This window comes from Pleurodeles waltl, chromosome 3_2 (genome assembly GCF_031143425.1).
Source record: "Pleurodeles waltl isolate 20211129_DDA chromosome 3_2, aPleWal1.hap1.20221129, whole genome shotgun sequence".
Classification (NCBI taxonomy): Eukaryota; Metazoa; Chordata; class Amphibia; order Caudata; family Salamandridae; genus Pleurodeles; species Pleurodeles waltl.
In genome coordinates, this window is record NC_090441.1 from 75572973 (window position 1) to 75597771 (window position 24799).

The window sequence follows — 24799 nt, forward strand, 5'->3', positions numbered from 1 at the left end:
CATTAATGGAATTGGAACTCCAGCCTGGAATATTGGTAAAGACCAAATCCAAAGTGTGACAATCTACATGTTTAAGCCCACAAACTTTCTAATGCAAATATAGGTTGGCTAAGGTGTCAATGATCTGAAAAGCGTCAGGTTCAGCTGCTAATTTGTCATTAAAATTAATATCTCCCACAATGGTAAATTTAGCAAACTGTAAACTGCTCATTGCCACTTCTCTTCAGATACACTGCCGACTTTTCAAATGCTTTCTAAGTCGGCCCCAGAGGGTAGAGTAAAAGGAAGTCGATATTGTGAACATCCCAGTAGTTGATCAGCTAAATACATGCATGTATAATGGATGCAGTGATCCTGGTGCAGGTATATCAGCAATGATTGGGATGAGCTGTTGTGGATGTGTACGTTTGTACTGTATATTACAGCACTAGCTGTGGAAAGTAATCCTGAAGCTGTATGTGTAGGTATCCTTCCTGTAGCACAGTGTGCAACTCCTGCTATGAGGTGCCTGTCAGGCCTTTTCCCTCTGCTCTGTGGTACTCAGTGGTTATTAACGGTCAGATCAAGTCTCCCTTTGGGAAGATGCATACATATGTTTATACTACACAGGATTCACTCACCTCCCAAAAAGTTATTCCACAAATTTCAAACAACTCCATTACCCTAATGGTATATAAGGAAACGCCAAGTTTTAATGGCGTGTTCACCAAATGGAATCATATTGCAACATTTGTGTCACAAACCATATGGTGATACCTCCAGCATGCAATTTAAAGCTCTTATTCATGCAAGTACATACAATTTATTTAAAAACAGCCCCACTACAGTGCAAAATAAAATGAAGAACTCGGTTTTACAGAAAATACAAAGGAAGAGACTGAAAAACAACTACAAATTCATCTAATTCAATAGTACTGATCTGTCTCCTTACTATACAAGATACATGGTGTAACATAAGGGTACCACTCTCTTGTATCAAGCTATTATACAGATTTAGTCCACTTATGGTGCTGACACGTCTCTGTGTCTTTTCCCAATTTCTTACCACCTTCCTCAGGACAAGATCATATATTTTCCCACACACATATAAACCAGTGGACACAACTCCAGGTTCCCATAAAGGAGCCTATCTTCTGTAATTGTATCATACACAGGCTCCTGTCTTCAAGTTCCCAGTCAGTGTACAGCTATTTGTCCTCACAAGAGGGCATTGTAAAGAGAGGTCACACTTCAATATACGATCAGTGGATTTCTATTTTATAGGTGCAAGATTATTTGCACCAAAATGTCAAACTTTGTGTGAGCAACTCATCTCCTTCCGGTAGCATGCCACATGGATGCTAGTATGCTTTCCTTCATAAATTGTTTGACATTTTGGTGCAAATAATTCTCACACCTATAAAATAGAAGGGAGGGTAACATTTCCCCAGCGGAATCCAGTGATTTGTCATATATTTGTGTTTTCTGTGATACTGAGTTCTTCATTTTATTTTGCGCCATAGTGGGATTGTTTTTCAATAATTTGTATGTACTTGTAATCCTGGTTTGCGGAGCATTGGGGGGATCGTTCTTGAAGATGCATCACTCAGCAGAAGCAATTGGTTGGTTCCGAGATGCAGCAAGGCTGTGGTGTGAGGGCCTGTGTCGTCATTGAAAATCCTGTTGACTGGACTTGCCATGCGAAGTCTGGCGTTAAGAATGCCGCGTTCAGTTGGGGCGATGCATCGGTTCCAAGGAACGATGAGGCTGAATTGCAGAGTCCAACATCAGGGCTGCCATCGATAAGGGATGCAAGAGACTGCACCAAGGATGTGGCGCACAGTCTGGGTGATGCCGTGGTTCCGAAGAGCTACGATGCGATGCATGTTTTTACGATGCAGTAGCCCAATGCGTCAGTTCTACTCAGGTTTGTGCCGTGCAGCAGAGGAGATGCATTGGTTCTGCTGGATTCACAGAGGATGGCAGAGCACCTTAAGCTCACTTCCTAGGGACCCTTAGGGGCCCACTTGGCAGGGCAGACTCACAGATAGCAGAGTCCAGGTGCAGATGCAAGGTTGTTGAAAGCCTTTTATGTCCCTGAGGCTTCAGATCAGGAGGCCAGCCAGCTAGCCCTTGGAGTCACTCTGGATTCAAGAGATGCAGGTCCAGTCCTTCTCACCCAGACAGGTCAGCAGGCAGCAATGTCTTCGGAGCAGTATTCCAGCAGAGTGGCAGTCCTTGTAACAGCACAGCAGTCCTTCTTCCTGGCAGAGTATCCAGAGGTACAGAAGTATATTGAAGAGTTAGTGTCTGAGGTCCATATTTATTCACAGTTGTGCCTTTGAAGTAGGGAGAAACTTCTGTAGGTTTCCCTTTGAAGTCCCCGGGCACTCTGCCTTCCCTGGCGCCAGACTAACTATAGGGGGTATGCAGCCCTTTGCATGGGGGCAGGACACAGCGTATTCAATTGTAAGTGGAGCTGTGCCTAGCTCCTCCCTCCCATCCTGCCAGTGATGACCCATCCAGGCACACCTAAGTTCCCTATTGTGTGTGGCTATCTAAGAGGAATACACAAAGCACAACTGTCAGCTACACCCAGTCATATGACCAGAGACAAGCTGCAGGCACTAAATGGTTAAAGCAAGGAAATGCCAACTTTCTAAAAGTGGCATTTTCAGAATAGCAATTTAAAATCCGACCCAAAAATCTTTTCCCGTTTGGAAAGTCCATTTATAAAATGCAATAAGGTAACTCCAATGTCACCCTATGCAGTACTGAAAAACAAATTTAAGAGTTTCACTACTAGGACATGTAAAGGTTAAAAGTACATATGCTACTTTTTGAATGCATTGCACCCTGCTCACTGGGCTGTCCAGGGCGTAGCCTGAAGGTGCCATATGTGTATTAAAAAGTAAGGTTTGGGCTTGGCAAAAGGTTTATTTTGCCTGGTTGAAATGGCAGTTTAAAACTACATACACAGACTCTGCAGTAGTGGACCTGAGGCATGTTAATAGGGCTACTTAAGTGGGTGGCACAATAAGTGCTGCAGGCCATTAGTAGCATTCAATTCACAGGCCAGGTATATGTAGAACCAGTTTACTAGGGACTTATAAGAAAATCAGATATATCAGTTGAGGATAGGTCATTATTACCATGTTTTAAGGCGTGAGCACATACCCTTTAGCACTGGTTATCAGTGGTAAAGTGTGCAGAGTCCTGACGCCAGCAAAAAACGAGATCGGAAAAAATGGAGGAGGAAGGCAAAAAGTTGGGGGAAGACCACCCTCAAGCTCACAAGTCTAACAACTATTAAATCCGGTAGCTATTTACTGAATTAAGCAATATGTACACCAGACCACAGTTGCTAGAGCAGCTGTTATAGGATCTCCAGGTTATAGGGTGCCCCAGGTTGGTGTTCAGGCAATTAGTCTGTTGGCTAAAATTGCATTAGTGGGTAAAATAGCTGTAAAACAAGCTAAAATTCCATTCTGGATTGCTGGCAAGACCAACCAGCTGGAAGCGGTCTACCCTTACATAACATTCGAGCAAGCACAGAATGTTGATTGGGTCTTCCCCTTGGAATGGTGCCAATCATAGAGGAGTGCAGCAGAATAGTATATCTGTGAGTATCCACACTATTGCAAATAGGGCACTCTCGTTGTGGTGCTACCAGATGTGTTGAAACAGGTACAACATGAACATTTAGCCACACTGGTTCTTGTTTTGGTATGAAATTAATGGAGAATTCAGAACAGTTTCCTCAAGTATTTTAAGTAACATTAGCGGAGAGAATAGCAGTGGTTTCTATACAAGATAGTGAAAAGGAGTTACCAAAAATAATTTTAGAAGTTTACACGTGTGGCCAGTGACATCTTGGGATCATAAGCTGTTATACCGCATCTCAAATCCAAAAGTGAGACCGAGGGTTCTGGCAAACTCAAAAGCTGCATCGGAGACTGAAAAGAAACCAAGAGTAGGACAAAAAATAAGTACTGGATCTCTGTAATCTCAGGAGCCCAGGTGGGATGGTTATAATTTAAGGAACTGTGATAAAATCAAAAGACTGGATTGGTATTAGCATTCTTTCCAGGTCTCTAATGGTAAAAGGGCAGAAAGAAGTGGATAGACCAAGTACCACAGAAAAGGATGAGTTTGTCAAGCAGAAAGGTGAATAAGGACGTCAAACTGAGGTCATTGTGAAGAAAGAAGAATAATTGCCAGACTCTAAAACTCACTTTAAAAAGAAAAATGTATAGGGACTAACTAAAAACATGCCATACAAACTACGGATTTTTCTGTGGAACGGGACTTTGGTGATAGTGCTTCTAGACATCACAGGTAAAATGATGATAGTCACCAGACTGTCCAGAAGTCTTTGGTAGTGAATCTCACTGAAGAATAAATACAGGTTGAAACACCACATGGACACACAAATCCTCCAGACAGGGTTTAAAATGTAGAAATACAAATTGAGGGAGAAATACCACACACAAAGCAATATTATGACCACATTTATCCAATATGTTTTGTCCTTATTCTTGCAGATAGTAACTGCCCTGCAGTCTTTATAAGGGATTCACCCCAATGGGAGTAAGTAATAATGTTAGCATTTTCCTCCTTAGTAACAGAGAACCTAGCGAAGAATATGCACAGGTGAGCTTTAAATTAAGCTCCAGCCCTGTATAGAAACCAAGTGTGGCATGATAAAGGCTAAATTCCTTGTTTCATTCCTTTAAGAAGTGAGCCCCAAATACAGACTCGATATGCTCTGAATCCAGAAGCCAAATGTGATATAAAAGCTATTTTAGATCAGCTGCAATATCAAGGTATTATAGCACCTTGTAGCTTTAAATGAATACCCCTCTTTTCCAGGTTTTAGACCCTGACTGATCATATAAAATAGTTTGAGAATATAGAACATTGAACTCCCACACCAGGACGTATGCAGTACAAAATGCTCAAATTAATTCATCCTTCTGTTTGCAAGGTTGCAATGTTGATTTAGCATATTGTTGCCTGAACGGATTCAGGGATTCAAAAGGGAAATCAATAAAAAGAGACTGCTCTGGGGAAAGGTGATTGTCCTTCAGGATAAGCTTCCTTTGGCCAATGTGCAACATATGGCATGTCGCTAAAGGGAACTGTGCAAAAGACTTAGTAGCAAAAGTAGCAGCAGTGCATGCCTTTAAGTTAGCTGTGGCATCTATTCTCAAACCAAGATTGACAAATACATTTTGGCAGTGATTCAAGCAATGGTACAAGTAGAGAAACTTTATCTTCCTGACGACTTTCTATCTTAATTCTCCTATACCCACAATCAAGATAAAACTCTGATGGTGTCCATACTGTGAGTGGGGGATAGACATATTTCTAATGAGCAAGTTAGCTTAGACCTAATTGAGGCAACTCATGAAGGGGTAACCTCTTCCCTTTCTGGCATGAGTGCAAAGGTAGCAGTCCTACAACAAAGATACTAGTTGCCATATCTATCTAAACAAACCAAAAAATAATATATACAGCGACGTAACACTTGCCAACAAATAAAGTGGCCCGCTATCTAAAGACCAAAATGAGGCAATTTTCAGACTATAAGTGTACACTACTAGAAGAATTGGAGAGACTATAACTGTGCCAAAGGGTGCTCTTTCAATATGGCCATCTGTACTACAGTGAGAATGTTAGAAGGCAAGAAAGGTAGAAGTGCCTGTAGTATGTTAGTCACCAGGCCTCTCAAATCCAAAGGTAGTCAGCATAATATCATAATGTGCTATGCACTTAGGGCATTTACAAAGAATAACTCAATAAATCCAAAGCTCCTAGCCCCACACAATTGTTTGGGCACTTAAAGCTTAGTGACAGCTAAGTTACTATTTATCCTTGAGGTCTAGTGTAGATCGGTAGACTTTGATAAAGTGACTCTGAATTACTGAGAGGATACTAAAAGGCTTGTTTCAGCCATTGAGCAATATTATGGATTTGGTTTGCATGCTTTGTAATGGAGTGAACAGCGTTTCTCTTCTGTCTGAGGCGGACTTCCTGACAGCAGAGCAGGTGTTCAGAAATGCAACTAAAGCAGTTCTAAATGCTGTGGTTTGTACCTTCCCTTGGACCTGATGGCAGTGCGTGATCCCTAGGCATTTCGCCCTGGTGTCAGCCACAGTTAAAGGGACACCCAATGGTCCAAGGAACACCCACCTGGATACAGGTGGTACAGAGTGTCACCAAACGTCCAGCCATCTATATCACTGGAGCAATGCATGTTTGGATTATGGTTTGCAAGCTTCCAAAATTTGGTTGAATAGGGCTGTGTGCAGAAGTCTGGAGAGAGGCGAGGGATATTCATTTTTATTTTTTAATTGTTCCAGAGACACTATGGGTGAGATGATTATTTAGTTAATTATATTCTCATGTATATGAAGATGAGCAGTGTCAAGCAGGATACATTTTTAATAAATACTTTCGCATTTATACTTAACTGTGGTGGAGGCTCAGTGGTTTGATAGAAAACTAATTTAACTTTTATTATATGCTTTTTTTCTTTTCTTTACCGTATCTGTTCATAGAGTGAAGAGAACAGCTTTTGTAGATGTCTGTTATGCCTAGGCCCATGCATTTCTCAGTATTTCTTGCATGAAGAACTGGGCTTGCCTTACGTGACTGACATGGTGGGACTTGGCCCACTTCTTCCTTGGGCCTCCATATGGAGCACTCAGGAAGTAACCTTTAACCAACAAATCATCGAAGGCTGTTTGGCATGCAATTTTGGGCTTGGGACACCATGCGTGATCTAGATTAAGAAAATGGCAGAGGCGTTTTGTAGGCCTAAATTACCACGCCCAGTGCCGTCTGAAAAGGGGATTTGGGGGGAGATTAAGGAACCTTAGCAGGCCATTGGCTAACAGAGAGGGTAAGGAGCTCATGAAGCCGAACACGAGGGAGCTGGTATGTCTCCAAACCACTGAAGGTGAGCCATATCTTTCATATGTAAACAACGTGGAAACTGTTAGATGTCATCTTTGTTTCCCTACTGGCCAGTTTGACTCCAAGTCTATTTTTTTTTGCCCCTGCGATTAAGCTTTCCCTCAAACCTTAGAACATCTATTTTATGAAAGTTTTATCACTGCCCCACCCGCTGCCACAAAGGATGTAAATTTCTAGTTTCAACTAAAAAGTGAGGCTTTCATCAGTAAAAGCTTGTCTTTTATTTTCTCTGTATGCTTCCGGATTATGATGTCAGTTACTCCTTGGGAGTGTTTTTTTTAAAAAGTGACCTTTGCTGGCAAAATTTGTTAATTTCTAGATCTTCTGCAAGACTGATTACACATTTTTTTTATCAGCTATATACATTGTATTGATGTCCTTTTTTTCAGATGTCCAAGAGGGAAGTAATGCGGAATGGTTATGCTTCTAACTTTTAACTTCTTCCTTTTTATTTATAATGTTCTTAATAAATGTGTTAATACATTCCATGTTTTAACATGTGTTTATGCTTCTTTAATGATTATATATTTTAATCGAATAAAGAAATCAATCAGTATTCTCCTGTTACATTGGCTGTGTGGCTGTCATTTAATTTGTCGCTTTCTGTGATGTGGGAAAGTCTAGTGGTGCTATTGAAGTGAATATCTTGCTTAAAGCTGGTCTTCATTGAGAACATTTATAAATGACTGTGATCAGTCTGTTACCCTGCATCACAGTTGAAATGTTGCAGTCTGGTTTAAAGTAGTAGTGTCTGCCTCTACCCTGCAACTTCCTCCGATTATACAAATGATTATTCATGTCTGAATGGTAACAGTGTCTTTACAAACTGGTAGAATAGGGTAAAGAAGCCCTTGGACCCAGGGACCTCTTCTTAAAACAACAAGAGTACATATTGTTTGTAACTCCTGGATAATCTACCTAGTAATGATCTAGCTTCTTCAGTGAGTAAAAATGAATCCAATCCATCCAGATATTTGTTCCATTGTTCATAGATAAGATACAAGTTTTACATCAGAAAAGTGTAACAAAGAAATAATATTGCTGCAGTTTCAGAATCTGTCTAGTACATGGTATATATATGTGATTTGATGGCTGAAAAACTAGAATGTGTGATTTCAGATTTGTTATTTCCTATCGGCTCTTAATTTTTAAAAATTTTGAGCCACGTTGCAGCTGTTGTGCTCAATATACGATTTATTTTAAATTCAAGATGTGTATTCTGTTAAAATGCTTAATCTGCCTGTAACTTCTTTGGTGAAGTTATTTTTGTAAGGCATGATGCCAAACTTTTCCTTTCGTGTCATGGCCTTTAAGACTTACGGAGGCGCATGGCTTGAGTCCTTTCTTTTGTTTGTATAGGAATTGGGTAATTGATTCTTTAATGCATTTGGTGCAATTCAGGATCTTGTTGAAGCTACCTCATTCGAATTCCATGTTGCTTTTTCCCTTCTTTTTTTGGAGGAGGACTCTCCCAGAGTGTAAGAAATAAATACATGCATGATATGAAACTTATGTAGATTCAATGCTACCCTCGTAGGGTCCCATTTAAAAAAAAAAAATATATATATATTGAACCCTGGATTAGCTCTAATGTTGGATGGAATAAAATTGCAGTTCCTGCCAACTGAAGTTAAATTCCCTCTAACAATCTTTTAAGTTAAATGTAATTTAGATTGCCAGAATTTACACACTGATTCTGTGTTTGATATACCATGTTCTGGAAGATTAACGTCTCCAATGACTATTAGTCTTGCCTGCAAGCAATCACAGCTTCCTTGTTCAGGTTTACCCATGTGAATGGGTTGCCTGTTGTACCAGTCTATAGGGGTGAACGTAAAGGACACAGGAGACAGTGATCAAATTCACCCCCATAGATAATGAGGATAACAGTTTTTTTAAAGTTTTTTTTTAAGGTCCAGCTTGGCAGTGCAACTGTCACAAATTTGTTGGCTAAACAGAAAAAGATGGTGGGTATGGCTTAACTGACAGCATAGTGCGTTTCGTAATCCATCAGCCATATAAAGCCGTTATCATTCTGAACTGATCTCCCCTTCGGTGTTAGGTGGGGGTGGTGGTGAGGGGAGATCAGGGCACTCATCAGCCTTGGGAAGGGGGAGGGAGGTGGTCACATCAGTCCACGGAACTCCGTAAAGTTCTTTGATGGCAGTATTCCTATGAGTACAGCCAGCGATGTACCTCACTGACGGTTGGCTTGGCAGAGGGATCCTGTGGTGAACTGTATTCCTCAGTAGGGTGGCTGCAGACAGACCTGCGGGATGCCTACTAGGAGAGGATAGACAGAGATGGCCACCCGACATGTCAAAACCATTCTGCAAGAATCGCTGCAGCCGCACATGCCCGGGTAGAAAGCAGACATTGAAAGGAAGTCCTCAGCTTTTGGTGCTACTGTGCCTCTGCCTTCTCATGCGGGAAACGTGCTGGGTACCCGACCTGTTCATTCAAGCCGGCCTCCTGGGCTGCTAATGCAGAGGGACATTTGGAGTGGCTTGCTGGTCTTTTGGGTGGGGTAGGCGTGGGCCTACTACTCCTGTGAATAGGGACACAAACAACTTCATGATCCTGCTCTACTGGGGACACTTAGGAGATCTTGGGTCATAAACTCTACCAGGAGATTACTCCAGGGAATCTGTCCTCCTCATTAGTTCGGGACCATCTTGCTGGAGACCCTCCCCTCCAGCTTTGTCTGTACATATCTTCTGTGCTGATGCCAGATGCCAAAGACAAGGTGAACCAGGCGCATAAGCAAAGAAAGGTAGCTAAATATGCAAAACCACTTACAACAACGCCAACTATACCCATAACTGACTTGTCATTACAGACAGGACTACACGCAGATGGTTTAAAAGCAGCAAAACATTTGACCTCGTCAAACAAAGACTGAAAGCAATGAGATTACTATACATTCTGCTGTTTGCAGCCAATCTCAGTCCTCCAAAAGTACAGATCACTTGTTTTTTATTCCCTACAGCAATCTTGGCATTGGATTGAGGTGTGACCTCATCTGATGACCGGTACGCTGTTGCTGTGGCTGGACGGAGGCACTCAGTGCAGAGGAACGGATTGCAAACCTGGGGGAGAACACTTAAGTCACAACATCTAATTAATGCAGATGCAGATGCAGATGCAGATACAGATGCTGGTGATGGTGTGGCAATGGAATCTGATTATTCTAGGGAGAAATTCCAACTGCGGTCAGCAGGGGGAACAGCATAGTCTCATCGCCCCTTGGCTCACGTCCCCAACAGTTTGGTCTGGTGCTACCTCTAGAAACATGTTCCTTGCTAGATAACTCTTTCCACCCTCCCACCTCTAAATTAATACCCCCCTCCCAAAAAGCAGTTCACCTCTCTGATTCCACCTAGATAAGGGCCAAAAAACACCTACCTAGAACATTAGTCAGTTTTGTGTTCTTTGTAATCTAAGTAATTTAGTTGTATTGGGATACTCTAGGCACCATGAGCCTTCTTGCACTTCCTAGTAAAGGGGCATGGTCCTTTTTTCTCTTGACAGGAACTTCATAGTTCGAAGTATTGGGAAGGTGGTGGTAGAAGCTGTTTACCTTTATCGCCAGCATATCATGGTGAGTCAAAATAGGTTAATTGGCCTATGGTACAATCTTCAAAATAATGTTCTACAGGAATGCACCCATAAAATGTAAATAGTCCACTTTAATGCCTAATATGTAGTAGTAAAGGCCTCTTAAAAAGTTAAACAAGCAACTGTCCTTAAGAAGTCAAGGCAACCAAAATCTGGTGTGCTATTATCTCAAGAAGCAAACTTAATGGCTTCTACATGCTGATGCCTTCAGGGATATGGTTTCAGTAGTGTTTATCATGCTGTCTTTCAGAGAGCACAAGAGGACTGGCTGCACTGATCAACACACATCTCCCTATACAGGTAGAGGAAGTTAAAACTGACAGCTTGGGATGTTATACATGTGTAGCAGATTTCCTTTGGGGTTCTCCTATTAGTCTTTGCTCAATATATGCACCACCCCCTCTCCCAAATGTTTTATCCCACTTTTTAGTGGCATTCTACTCTCAGCAGTACTGGGGCTCCCAGTCATTGGAGAGGACTTTAATGGTCTTATGAATACCAAACTGGACCGAGCAGGCCTCTTACGGCTCAAAGCACCCTCCTCTCATCTATCGATACCTTTTGCCAGCGTCTTGGACCTTTGTGATATTTGGCGCTATTATCACAGTGACACGGGGAAAACACTTTTATCCCAGGAGCTCATAGGTCCTTTTCACAAATAGATTACATTTTCATCCCACATACAAAACTCCACTAATTAATTAATGTAACCTGTTTTGCTCGGGTGCTCTCAGCCCATTCCTCCTCAAACACTGTGTTCATCTGAAATTGTCCTTGGCTAAGGGCCTGCCTGGTTGCTAAGAAAGATTTCTGAGAAGTCCTCATAGCAGATTCAGTAAAGTACTTTCAGCTGGACACTGGTTCTGTAGAAGTACTAGTGATTTTATGGGGACTGTATGGGGTAGTGTTATTAGTAGGTATAATATCTAAAGTTGTATTCAAGAAGAAAGAAAAACTATGTCAAGTGGCTGCTGTGGGTCATCCTTTCTAATTGCAGAACTAGAGTACATGGGGAAATAATTCTAATTCAATCTTCAAAAGGAGTAAGCTAGAAAACAGTGGCAGACTTGGCTGTGCCTTTTTTATGAACATGGCAATAAACCAGAAAACTGCTCTATTGGCTAGTCAGAGTGACATAGAGGTAAACGTATTATGCACATTGAAGAAAAAAACTAGTGAGCTCCTCACAACCTCCAAAAATCTGTGGCAGAGGTATGACTCTATTACACACCCGTCTATGCTGATCCACATCCTGTGCATAAAGAACAGTGATCTCAAGACCATAGATATCACAGTCTGTGTACAAGTACATCAAATGATCAATGTTTTCAATTGCTTATAAAAAACATTAAAAAAGTGAGTGCAGTGGGTGTGTGGTGAGGAACGTGCTCTGTGATCTCCTACAAGTGATACAAACATACAACACTACGTGATCAAGAATGTGTGTCAAGTAAGAACAACACGGCCCACTTTATGCTTATATACAATTGAATTTGGGCTGTAGAACTAGTTGACATTTCGATCCTTTAGACATGTAGAAAAATCATCATCAAGACCCTAAGACTACATGAGCCTGAGAATATTAAATGACTGAAAGAGAGCACAGAAAATATAGGGGTAGAGTAGGCATGGTCATAGTAAGGGATACCAATGTATACAGTGAGTGGATACTCACTGGGCATTAATAAAACCTGCTCAGGGCACCAATGGGTGTACCATTCAGCTACATCTATAAGATTAAAAGTACATAAGACATCAGCTAAAATGGTGGGAACATTTTTTGGGGGGTGGCATAGTGAATGGGATTCAAGCATATCTCAAGTGTCTTCAGATTACCTGTGCAAGGATTGTAGAGACGTCCAAAGTCATCAAAAACTGCCAGTGTAGTTAGGATGGGTCCTGGGGGACCTAAAATTAGGTATCGGAAAGTACTGTCAGTCAACAAATGAGTCTGCAAAGATATAATGTAGTATTAAATGCCCTATCATAAGGATGCATACCTAGTAATGTGAGTGGGACCGAGTTGGTGACTTCTAGAATGGAACCTGGCCTCCAGAGGAGTACTGCAAGATCTTCCTGGACCGCAGACAATATTGCTTGAAATGAGAGCTGAGTGAAGTTGAGTGCTTGTGCTCTAAAAGATGGCTGCTTTTTCTGGGTAATAGAAATGAAGAGAAGACAGCCATAAATATGGACATCAGGGTCATGAAAATAGAGAAAGAGCAGCCCAGAGTATACAGATGGATATCCTGGGTCTAGTGGTTGCCATCTTGGAATAAGGGCTGAAAGTAAAGAGGATAATTGAAAAACGTATAGATAAATGGTGAAAGATAAAGGAAAGAGTATTATAATGAAAAATACCAAATACAAGAATCACAAATGAAAGGAAAAATTTGTTAAAATGAATTGCCACAATATACACAAAAGATGCAGAACTGATGAAACTCCTGAGGATTACCCAGGAATGCACATAAAGAAACTTCTGGCACTCTCGAGTCCATTAGGTTAAGGGAAAATGTCTCTGTGCCAGTTCCAATTAAATTAGTCCATTTCTCCTGTCAGTTTAGCCTTTTTTTTTCATGGTGCCTATCTTAGGAATCCATCTTATTTCTTCTCTATTAAGCATTTGTTCCATATTCCCTCCTATTTTAGTTAATTTGGGGACACAGATCACTTGCCATTGCATATCATTTTCTTTGTGGCCTTCAGTTAAGTAGTACTCTACTAAATGAGCAGTGGGTGTAGGAAAGTACCATCTTGCCTGGCATGTTACCCCCATTTTTCACTGTATATATGTTGTTTTAGTTGTATGTGTCACTGGGACGCTGGTAACCCAGGGCCCCAGTGCTCATAAGTGTGCCTGAATGTGTTACCTGTGTAGTGACTAACTGTCTCACTGAGGCTCTGCTAATCAGAACCTCAGTGGTTATGCTCTCTCATTTCTTTCCAAATTGTCACTGACAGGCTAGTGACCATTTTTACCAATTTACATTGGCTTACTGGAACACCCTTATAATTCCCTAGTATATGGTACTGAGGTACCCAGGGTATTGGGGTTCCAGGAGATCCCTATGGGCTGCAGCATTTCTTTTGCCACCCATAGGGAGCTCTGACAATTCTTACACAGGCCTGCCACTGCAGCCTGAGTGAAATAACGTCCACGTTATTTCACAGCCATTTTACACTGCACTTAAGTAACTTATAAGTCACCTATATGTCTAACCTTTACCTGGTAAAGGTTAGGTGCAAAGTTACTTAGTGTGAGGGCACCCTGGCACTAGCCAAGGTGCCCCCACATTGTTCAGAGCCAATTCACTGAACTTTGTGAGTGCGGGGACACCATTACACGCGTGCACTACATATAGGTCACTACCTATATGTAGCTTCACCATGGTAACTCCGAATATGGCCATGTAACATGTCTATGATCATGGAATTGCCCCCTCTATGCCATCCTGGCATTGTTGGTACAATTCCATGATCCCAGTGGTCTGTAGCACAGACCCTGGTACTGCCAGACTGCCCTTCCTGGGGTTTCTCTGCAGCTGCTGCTGCTGCCAACCCCTCAGACAGGCAGCTGCCCTCCTGGGGTCCAGCCAGGCCTGGCCCAGGATGGCAGAACAAAGAACTTCCTCTGAGAGAGGGTGTGACACCCTCTCCCTTTGGAAAATGGTGTGAAGGCAGGGGAGGAGTAGCCTCCCCCAGCCTCTGGAAATGCTTTGTTGGGCACAGATGTGCCCAATTCTGCATAAGCCAGTCTACACCGGTTCAGGGACCCCTTAGCCCCTGCTCTGGCGCGAAACTGGACAAAGGAAAGGGGAGTGACCACTCCCCTGACCTGCACCTCCCCTGGGAGGTGTCCAGAGCTCCTCCAGTGTGCTCCAGACCTCTGCCATCTTGGAAACAGAGGTGCTGCTGGCACACTGGACTGCTCTGAGTGGCCAGTGCCACCAGGTGACGTCAGAGACTCCTTGTGATAGGCTCCTTCAGGTGTTAGTAGCCTTTCCTCTCTCCTAGGTAGCCAAACCCTCTTTTCTGGCTATTTAGGGTCTCTGTCTCTGGGGAAACTGCAGATAACGAATGCATGAGCTCAGCCGAGTTCCTCTGCATCTCTCTCTTCACCTTCTGATAAGGAATCGACCGCTGACCGCGCTGGAAGCCTGCAAACCTGCAACATAGTAGCAAAGACGACTACTGCAACTCTGTAACGCTGATCCTGCCGCCTTCTCGACTGTTTTCCTGCTTGTGCATGCTGTGGGGGTAGTCTGCCTCCTCTCTGCACCAGAAGCTCCGAAGAAATCTCCCGTGGGTCGACGGAATCTTCCCCCTGCAACCGCAGGCACCAAAAAGCTGCATTACCGGTCCCTTGGGTCTCCTCTCAGCACGACGAGCGAGGTCCCTCGAATCCAGCGACACCGTCCAAGTGACCCCCACAGTCCAGTGACTCTTCAGCCCAAGTTTGGTGGAGGTAAGTCCTTGCCTCACCTAGCTGGGCTGCATTGCTGGGAACCACGACTTTGCAAGCTACTCCGGCCCCTGTGCACTTCCGGCGGAAATCCTTCGTGCACAGCCAAGCCTGGGTCCACGGCACTCTAACCTGCATTGCACGACTTTCTAAGTTGGTCTCCGGCGACGTGGGACTCCTTTGTGCAACTTCGGCGAGCACCGTTTCACGCATCCTCGTAGTGCCTGTTTCTGGCACTTATCCGGGTGCTACCTGCTTCAGTGAGGGCTCTTTGTCTTGCTCGACGTCCCCTCTCTCTGCAGGTCCAATTTGCGACCTCCTGGTCCCTCCTGGGCCCCAGCAGCGTCCAAAAACGCCAAACGCACGATTTGCGTGTAGCAAGGCTTGTTGGCGTCCATCCGGCGGGAAAACACTTCTGCACGACTCTCCAAGGCGTGGGGGATCCATCCTCCAAAGGGGAAGTCTCTAGCCCTTGTCGTTCCTGCAGTATTCACAGTTCTTCAGCCTAGTAAGAGCTTCTTTGCACCAACCGCTGGCATTTCTTGGGCATCTGCCCATCTCCGAGTTGCTTGTGACTTTTGGACTTGGTCCCCTTGTTCCACAGGTACCCTCAGTCAGGAATCCATCGTTGTTGCATTGCTGATTTGTGTTTTCCTTGCATTTTCCCTCTAACACGACTATTTTGTCCTTAGGGGAACTTTAGTGCACTTTGCACTCACTTTTCAGGGTCTTGGGGAGGGTTATTTTGCTAACTCTCACTATTTTCTAATAGTCCCAGCGACCCTCTACAAGGTCACATAGGTTTGGGGTCCATTCGTGGTTCGCATTCCACTTTTGGAGTATATGGTTTGTGTTGCCCCTATCCCTATGTTTCCCCATTGCATCCTATTGTAACTATACATTGTTTGCACTGTTTTCTAAGACTATACTGCATATTTTTGCTATTGTGTATATATATCTTGTGTATATTTCCTATCCTCTCACTGAGGGTACACTCTAAGATACTTTGGCATATTGTCATAAAAATAAAGTACCTTTATTTTTAGTATAACTGTGTATTGTGTTTTCTTATGATATTGTGCATATGACACTAAGTGGTACTGTAGTAGCTTCACACGTCTCCTAGTTCAGCCTAAGCTGCTCTGCTAAGCTACCATTATCTATCAGCCTAAGCTGCTAGACACCCTATACACTAATAAGGGATAACTGGGCCTGGTGCAAGGTGCAAGTACCCCTTGGTACTCACTACAAGCCAGTCCAGCCTCCTACATTGGTTGTGCAGCGGTGGGATAAGTGCTTTGAGACTACTTACCACTCTTGTCATTGTACTTTTCATAAGAGAAAAATATACAAAACAAGGTCAGTGTATATACACATAGCCAAAAAGTTTTGCATTTCCTCTTTTCACTCTTTTCTAAGTGCTGAAAAGTACTTCTAAACTTTCAAAAAGTTCTTAAAAGTTTAAAAAGTTTTTTTCTGTCTTTCCAAAAAGTTCTGAAAACTTTTTTCTCTTTGTCTATCACTTTAACTCTCTCTAAAAATGTCTGGCACAGGCCAAAAAGTTGAACTGTCCAAACTTGCATATGATCACCTTAGCTGGAAAGGAGCAAGGAGTCTCTGCATAGAGAGAGGTTTGAGTGTAGGGAAGAATCCTTCCTTAGAACTGTTAATTAATATGCTTAGAGTACAGGATAAGGCCATAAGTACCCAATCTGTAGAAAAAGTAGCTAATGGTTCTCAATCTGATCCAGGGACTCCCCCAGGAAAAGGTTCAGGAAAGAAACTTCTCAGCCTGCCCATTACTAGACAGTCTAGCATAGTTGGTACAGAGGTTGAATCACATCATACTGATGATGTGCTCTCACATTATACTGGTAGCCAAGCTGTTAGGGTGCCCTCTGTAAGGGACAGGTCTCCTTCTGTTCATTCCCATCATACCTCTGTATCTAGAAATGTCCCTCCCACCCACCCTGATGACAGATTGTTGGAAAGGGAGCTCAATAGATTGAGAGTGGAGCAAACCAGACTGAAGCTCAAGAAGCAACAGCTGGATTTGGATAGACAGTCTTTAGAAATAGAGAGGGAAAGACAGAAAATGGGTTTAGATACCCATGGTGGCAGCAGAAGTATTCCCCATAGTCATCCTGCAAAAGAGCATGATTCCAGGAATCTGCATAAGATAGTTCCCCCTTACAAGGAGGGGGATGACATTAACAAGTGGTTTGCTGCACTTGAGAGGGCCTGTGCTGTACAGGATGTCCCTCAAAAGCAGTGGGCTGCTATCCTATGGCTATCATTTACTGGAAAAGGTAGGGATAGGCTCCTTACTGTAAAAGAAAATGATGCTAACAATTTCCAAGTTCTTAAGAATGCACTCCTGGATGGTTATGGCTTAACCACTGAACAGTACAGGATAAAGTTCAGAGATACCAAAAAGGAGTCTTCACAAGACTGGGTTGATTTCATTGACCAGGCAGTGAAGGCCTTGGAGGGGTGGTTACATGGCAGTAAAGTTACTGATTATGACAGCCTGTATAACTTGATCCTGAGAGAGCATATTCTTAATAATTGTGTGTCTGATTTGTTGCACCAGTACTTGGTGGACTCTGATCTGACCTCTCCCCAAGAATTGGGAAAGAAGGCAGACAAATGGGTCAGAACAAGAGTGAACAGAAAAGTTCATACAGGGGGTGACAAAGATGGCAACAAAAAGAAGGATGGTAAGTCTTCTGACAAGGGTGGGGACAAATCTAAAAATGAGTCTTCATCAGGCCCACAAAAACACTCTGGTGGGGGTGGTGGGCCCAAATCCTCCTTTAATCAGAACAAGGAAAAGAAACCATGGTGCTATTTATGTAAGATAAAAGGCCATTGGACAACAGATCCCAGTTGTCCAAAGAAAGGCACCACAGCTCCTACCACTACAACCCCTACTGCTACACCTAGTGTCCCTACTAATAGCAGTGGTGGTGGGAGCAAACCTACTAATAGCCAATCCAAGGGAGTAGCTGGGCTCACTTTTGGTAATTTAGTTGGGGTTGGTCTGATTAGGGAGACCACAGAGGCTACTTTAGTCTCTGAAGGGGCTATTGACTTAGCCACTTTGGTTGCTTGCCCCCATAACTTGGAGAAGTACAAGCAACTAACCCTAATAAATGGTGTTGAGGTCCAGGCCTACAGGGACACAGGTGCCAGTGTCACAATGGTGATTGAGAAACTGGTGCACCCTGAACAACACATACTTGGACACCAGTACCAAGTAACCGATGCTCACAACATAACACAAAGCCACCCCATGGCTGTTGTAAATCTCAACTGGGGGGGGGGTATCTGGTCCAAAGAAAGTTGTGGTAGCTTCAGATTTACCTGTAGACTGTCTATTAGGGAACGATTTGGAGACATCAGCTTGGTCAGATGTGGAGTTGGAGGCCCATGCAGCAATGCTGGGCATCCCAGGGCATATTTTTGCTTTGACAAGGGCTCAGGCCAAAAAGCAAAAAGGACAGGGAAGCTTGGATCCTGGAACAATGGACCAAGTGCTCCCTAAAGCTAGGGCTAGTAGAAGAAAACCACTTCCTACTATCCCTCCCTCTACAGTGGATTCTACTTCTGAGGAAGAAGAATTCCCTCCCTGTGCAGAACCTACACCAGAGGAGCTGGAAGCAGACACTGCTGAGCTTTTGGGTGAAGGGGGGCCTGCCAGAGAGGAGCTGAGTGTGGCACAGCAAACCTGTCCCACATTAGAGGGTCTCAGACAGCAAGCTGTCAAACAGGCTAATGGGGATGTCAGTGACTCACACAGAGTTTACTGGGAGGACAACCTCTTGTACACTGAGCATAGGGATCCTAAACCTGGAGCTGCCAGGAGATTAGTGATTCCTCAGGAGTACAGAAAGTTCCTCCTAACACTGGCACATGACATTCCCTTAGCTGGGCACCTGGGTCAAATGAAAACTTGGGACAGATTGGTACCATTGTTTCATTGGCCTAGGATGTCTGAGGACACAAAAGAATTTTGCAAGTCCTGTGAAACCTGTCAAGCCAGTGGCAAGACAGGTGGCACTCCAAAGGCACCCCTTATCCCACTGCCTGTGGTTGGGGTTCCCTTTGAAAGGGTAGGGGTTGACATAGTTGGCCCCCTTGACCCTCCTACTGCTTCAGGCAATAGGTTTATCTTGGTGGTAGTGGACCATGCCACAAGATATCCTGAAGCTATTCCTTTAAGGACCACTACAGCTCCTGCAGTGGCAAAGGCCCTCCTGGGAATATTTTCCAGGGTGGGCTTCCCAAAGGAAGTAGTATCAGACAGAGGAAGCAATTTCATGTCTGCATACTTAAAGGCCATGTGGAAGGAGTGTGGTGTAACTTACAAGTTCACAACACCCTATCATCCACAAACAAATGGACTGGTGGAGAGATTTAATAAAACTCTCAAAGGCATGATTATGGGACTCCCTGAAAAACTCCGCAGGAGATGGGATATCCTTCTACCATGCCTCCTTTTTGCCTACAGGGAGGTACCCCAGAAAGGAGTGGGCTTCAGCCCCTTTGAACTTCTTTTTGGACACCCTGTTAGGGGTCCACTCACACTTGTAAAGGAGGGTTGGGAACAACCTTTAAAAGCTCCTAAGCAGGATATTGTGGACTATGTACTTGGCCTCAGATCAAGGATGGCTGAGTACATGAAAAAGGCCAGTAAAAACCTTCAGGCCAGCCAAGAGCTCCAGAAGCAATGGCATGATCAGAAGGCTGTTTTGGTTCAGTACCAACCAGGGCAGAAAGTATGGGTCTTGGAGCCTGTGGCCCCAAGAGCACTCCAAGATAAATGGAGTGGACCCCACACAATTGTTGAAAAGAAGGGTGAAGTCACCTACTTGGTTGACTTAGGCACTGCCAGGAGTCCCCTTAGGGTGCTCCATGTCAACCGCCTGAAACCCTACTATGACAGGGCTGATCTCACCCTGCTCATGGCAACAGATGAGGGACAGGAAGAAGACAGTGATCCTCTACCTGATCTCTTCTCTTCCACAGAACAAGATGCTCTTGTGGAAGGGGTAGTTTTGGCTGATTGTCTTACTGCTGAGCAGAAAGATAATTGCATAAATCTCCTAGGACAATTTTCAGAACTCTTCTCCATTGTGCCAGGCACCACTTCTTGGTGTGAGCACACTATAGATACTGGAGACAGTTTACCTGTCAAAAGTAAGATCTATAGGCAACCTGACCATGTCAGGGACTGCATAAAGCAAGAAGTTCAGAAGATGTTGGAACTAGGAGTGGTTGAGAACTCTGACAGTCCATGGGCTTCTCCTGTGGTACTGGTACCAAAACCCAATTCTAAAGATGGAAAGAAGGAAATTAGGTTTTGTGTAGACTATAGAGGTCTCAACTTGGTAACCAAAACTGATGCTCACCCTATACCCAGGGCAGATGAGCTAATAGATACACTGGCATCTGCCAAGTATCTAAGCACTTTTGATTTGACTGCAGGGTATTGGCAGATCAAATTGTCAGAAGATGCTAAATCTAAGACTGCATTTTCTACCATTGGAGGACATTACCAGTTTACTGTAATGCCTTTTGGTTTGAAAAATGCACCTGCCACTTTTCAGAGGTTGGTGAACACAGTCCTGCAAGGGCTGGAAGCTTTCAGTGCAGCATATTTGGATGATATAGCTGTCTTTAGCTCCAGCTGGGATGATCACCTGGTCCACCTTTGGAAAGTTTTGGAGGCCCTGCAAAAGGCAGGCCTCACTATCAAGGCATCAAAGTGCCAGATAGGGCAGGGTAAGGTGGTTTATCTGGGACACCTTGTTGGTGGGGAACAGATTGCACCACTTCAGGGGAAAATCCAAACTATTATTGATTGGGTTCCCCCTACCACTCAGACTCAGGTGAGAGCCTTCCTAGGCCTCACTGGGTATTACAGGAGGTTCATTAAGAACTATGGCTCCATTGCAGCCCCTCTTAATGACCTCACATCCAAGAAAATGCCTAAAAAGGTATTATGGACAGCAAACTGTCAGAAAGCTTTTGAGGAGCTGAAGCAGGCCATGTGCTCTGCACCTGTCCTGAAAAGCCCTTGTTACTCTAAAAAATTCTATGTCCAAACTGATGCATCTGAATTAGGAGTAGGGGCAGTCCTATCACAACTTAATTCTGAGGGCCAGGATCAACCTGTTGCTTTTATTAGTAGAAGGTTGACCCCTAGAGAAAAGCGTTGGTCTGCCATTGAGAGGGAGGCCTTTGCTGTGGTCTGGGCTCTGAAGAAGTTGAGGCCATACCTGTTTGGCACTCACTTCATTGTTCAGACAGACCACAAACCTCTACTTTGGCTAAAACAAATGAAAGGTGAAAATCCTAAATTGTTGAGGTGGTCCATATCCCTACAGGGAATGGACTATACAGTGGAACATAGACCTGGGAGTAGCCACTCCAATGCAGATGGACTCTCCAGATATTTCCACTTAGACAATGAAGACTCATCAGGTAATGGCTAGTCTTATTGTCCTTCGTTTGGGGGGGGGTTGTGTAGGAAAGTACCATCTTGCCTGGCATGTTACCCCCATTTTTCACTGTATATATGTTGTTTTAGTTGTATGTGTCACTGGGACCCTGGTAACCCAGGGCCCCAGTGCTCATAAGTGTGCCTGAAAGTGTTACCTGTGTAGTGACTAACTGTCTCACTGAGGCTCTGCTAATCAGAACCTCAGTGGTTATGCTCTCTCATTTCTTTCCAAATTGTCACTGACAGGCTAGTGACCATTTTTACCAATTTACATTGGCTTACTGGAACACCCTTATAATTCCCTAGTATATGGTACTGAGGTACCCAGGGTATTGGGGTTCCAGGAGATCCCTATGGGCTGCAGCATTTCTTTTGCCACCCATAGGGAGCTCTGACAATTCTTACACAGGCCTGCCACTGCAGCCTGAGTGAAATAACGTCCACGTTATTTCACAGCCATTTTACACTGCACTTAAGTAACTTATAAGTCACCTATATGTCTAACCTTTACCTGGTAAAGGTTAGGTGCAAAGTTACTTAGTGTGAGGGCACCCTGGCACTAGCCAAGGTGCCCCCACATTGTTCAGAGCCAATTCACTGAACTTTGTGAGTGCGGGGACACCATTACACGCGTGCACTACATATAGGTCACTACCTATATGTAGCTTCACCATGGTAACTCCGAATATGGCCATGTAACATGTCTATGATCATGGAATTGCCCCCTCTATGCCATCCTGGCATTGTTGGTACAATTCCATGATCCCAGTGGTCTGTAGCACAGACCCTGGTACTGCCAGACTGCCCTTCCTGGGGTTTCTCTGCAGCTGCTGCTGCTGCCAACCCCTCAGACAGGCAGCTGCCCTCCTGGGGTCCAGCCAGGCCTGGCCCAGGATGGCAGAACAAAGAACTTCCTCTGAGAGAGGGTGTGACACCCTCTCCCTTTGGAAAATGGTGTGAAGGCAGGGGAGGAGTAGCCTCCCCCAGCCTCTGGAAATGCTTTGTTGGGCACAGATGTGCCCAATTCTGCATAAGCCAGTCTACACCGGTTCAGGGACCCCTTAGCCCCTGCTCTGGCGCGAAACTGGACAAAGGAAAGGGGAGTGACCACTCCCCTGACCTGCACCTCCCCTGGGAGGTGTCCAGAGCTCCTCCAGTGTGCTCCAGACCTCTGCCATCTTGGAAACAGAGGTGCTGCTGGCACACTGGACTGCTCTGAGTGGCCAGTGCCACCAGGTGACGTCAGAGACTCCTTGTGATAGGCTCCTTCAGGTGTTAGTAGCCTTTCCTCTCTCCTAGGTAGCCAAACCCTCTTTTCTGGCTATTTAGGGTCTCTGTCTCTGGGGAAACTGCAGATAACGAATGCATGAGCTCAGCCGAGTTCCTCTGCATCTCTCTCTTCACCTTCTGATAAGGAATCGACCGCTGACCGCGCTGGAAGCCTGCAAACCTGCAACATAGTAGCAAAGACGACTACTGCAACTCTGTAACGCTGATCCTGCCGCCTTCTCGACTGTTTTCCTGCTTGTGCATGCTGTGGGGGTAGTCTGCCTCCTCTCTGCACCAGAAGCTCCGAAGAAATCTCCCGTGGGTCGACGGAATCTTCCCCCTGCAACCGCAGGCACCAAAAAGCTGCATTACCGGTCCCTTGGGTCTCCTCTCAGCACGACGAGCGAGGTCCCTCGAATCCAGCGACACCGTCCAAGTGACCCCCACAGTCTAGTGACTCTTCAGCCCAAGTTTGGTGGAGGTAAGTCCTTGCCTCACCTCGCTGGGCTGCATTGCTGGGAACCGCGACTTTGCAAGCTACTCCGGCCCCTGTGCACTTCCGGCGGAAATCCTTCGTGCACAGCCAAGCCTGGGTCCACGGCACTCTAACCTGCATTGCACGACTTTCTAAGTTGGTCTCCGGCGACGTGGGACTCCTTTGTGCAACTTCGGCGAGCACCGTTTCACGCATCCTCGTAGTGCCTGTTTCTGGCACTTCTCCGGGTGCTACCTGCTTCAGTGAGGGCTCTTTGTCTTGCTCGACGTCCCCTCTCTCTGCAGGTCCAATTTGCGACCTCCTGGTCCCTCCTGGGCCCCAGCAGCGTCCAAAAACGCCAAACGCACGATTTGCGTGTAGCAAGGCTTGTTGGCGTCCATCCGGCGGGAAAACACTTCTGCACGACTCTCCAAGGCGTGGGGGATCCATCCTCCAAAGGGGAAGTCTCTAGCCCTTGTCGTTCCTGCAGTATTCACAGTTCTTCAGCCTAGTAAGAGCTTCTTTGCACCAACCGCTGGCATTTCTTGGGCATCTGCCCATCTCCGAGTTGCTTGTGACTTTTGGACTTGGTCCCCTTGTTCCACAGGTACCCTCAGTCAGGAATCCATCGTTGTTGCATTGCTGATTTGTGTTTTCCTTGCATTTTCCCTCTAACACGACTATTTTGTCCTTAGGGGAACTTTAGTGCACTTTGCACTCACTTTTCAGGGTCTTGGGGAGGGTTATTTTGCTAACTCTCACTATTTTCTAATAGTCCCAGCGACCCTCTACAAGGTCACATAGGTTTGGGGTCCATTCGTGGTTCGCATTCCACTTTTGGAGTATATGGTTTGTGTTGCCCCTATCCCTATGTTTCCCCATTGCATCCTATTGTAACTATACATTGTTTGCACTGTTTTCTAAGACTATACTGCATATTTTTGCTATTGTGTATATATATCTTGTGTATATTTCCTATCCTCTCACTGAGGGTACACTCTAAGATACTTTGGCATATTGTCATAAAAATAAAGTACCTTTATTTTTAGTATAACTGTGTATTGTGTTTTCTTATGATATTGTGCATATGACACTAAGTGGTACTGTAGTAGCTTCACACGTCTCCTAGTTCAGCCTAAGCTGCTCTGCTAAGCTACCATTATCTATCAGCCTAAGCTGCTAGACACCCTATACACTAATAAGGGATAACTGGGCCTGGTGCAAGGTGCAAGTACCCCTTGGTACTCACTACAAGCCAGTCCAGCCTCCTACAGTGGGGCCTTACAGTGGATACAGCTATGTTGTTGAGAAAGCCATACACATATTTTTTGTGTGGTTTGGCCATTGTACCTTTTTACCACATTGACATGGTATTACATATACCACATTAAAAGTATTGCAGTTGGAAACACTTTTAAGGGGTACCACAGTGTGTTTTGGATTCTGTAGAAAAAGGACTTTCACTACAACTTATGCATTTGAAATGCCCAATGGATGGGGGTTG

At 44.5% G+C, this 24799-nt stretch overlaps 1 protein-coding gene across 1 annotated transcript in view; it reads left to right on the top strand.

Annotated features, from left to right (window-relative positions):
• The window catches only part of VPS37D (VPS37D subunit of ESCRT-I), a 170979-nt gene that overhangs the window by 14368 nt on the left and 131812 nt on the right, over positions 1 to 24799 (top strand). The gene's annotated exons all lie outside the window — the stretch shown is intronic.